At 27.0% G+C, this 805-nt stretch overlaps 1 non-coding gene across 1 annotated transcript; it reads right to left on the bottom strand.

Annotated features, from left to right (window-relative positions):
• Positions 1-415: 415 nt before the first annotated feature.
• LOC135930650 (U2 spliceosomal RNA) lies at positions 416-612 on the bottom strand. Its single transcript, XR_010572839.1, has one exon. It is a non-coding gene; the product is annotated as a U2 spliceosomal RNA (small nuclear RNA).
• Between the last annotated feature and the right edge of the window lie 193 nt (positions 613-805).

Genomic DNA, 805 nt, shown 5'->3' with positions numbered 1-805 from the left:
ATTTTAATTTGGCTCGACCCGTTATATTTTAAAAAATAATAATACCGCCCGCCCGTGTACCCGGGCCGGTCCTGCAGGTCTCTGATATAATTAGTAGAATTATAAAACAAAGTTGAAAAAATAGAAAAATAAAAGGTTTCTCATATGATATTTTTTTAAAAAATAAAGTATCTTTTATATACTATCTGTATCTTGATAATTTAAAAAAAACTACACAGGGCATATATTATAGAAGATGAAAAATATTTAACGGTAAAATTTAATTATAAACTTAATAATCTTTTATTTTTGGATCTGCCAGTAAACAAAAACGTAGAAATCGGATATATTTTAAGAATATTTTTAGAAATAATGATTTAATTTTACATTTATCGAAAAAATTGCCAGTAAATAATTATCTAAATTAATTATTAAAAATGTTTGGGCCATTCCTGGAGGAACTGCAATACCAGGTTAACCCTTAAGGTGGAGATGAGCAAGCTCAGAGCACCCACCCTAGATCTCCAAAAATGGATTTAAAATTCTGGTCCCCTTTTGGGAGACATACCAGATTTTAAGCTGATAAGAACAGATACTACACTTTTGATCTTAGCCAAGAGGCCGAGAAGCGATAAATATTTAAATAATTTACTCTTTTTATATAACCTACAATTTTGCAATCATATAAGGTGTTATATAGGCGAGTAAATTTATCTCTCTGAATTTAATATATTTTAAGATTTTAAATTATATTTCATTTTATAATAAAACATACAACATATAAATGATTGAGTAAATATCTAAAGATTTAAATAATTAATAGATC

Source organism: Gordionus sp. m RMFG-2023, unplaced genomic scaffold, assembly GCF_954871325.1.
Source record: "Gordionus sp. m RMFG-2023 unplaced genomic scaffold, tfGorSpeb1-WG-v2 contig_181, whole genome shotgun sequence".
NCBI classification, from domain to species: Eukaryota; Metazoa; Nematomorpha; class Gordioida; order Chordodea; family Parachordodidae; genus Gordionus; species Gordionus sp. m RMFG-2023.
Note: the sequence above shows the minus strand (reverse complement) of the source record. Positions and strands in the feature narration are given on the sequence as shown.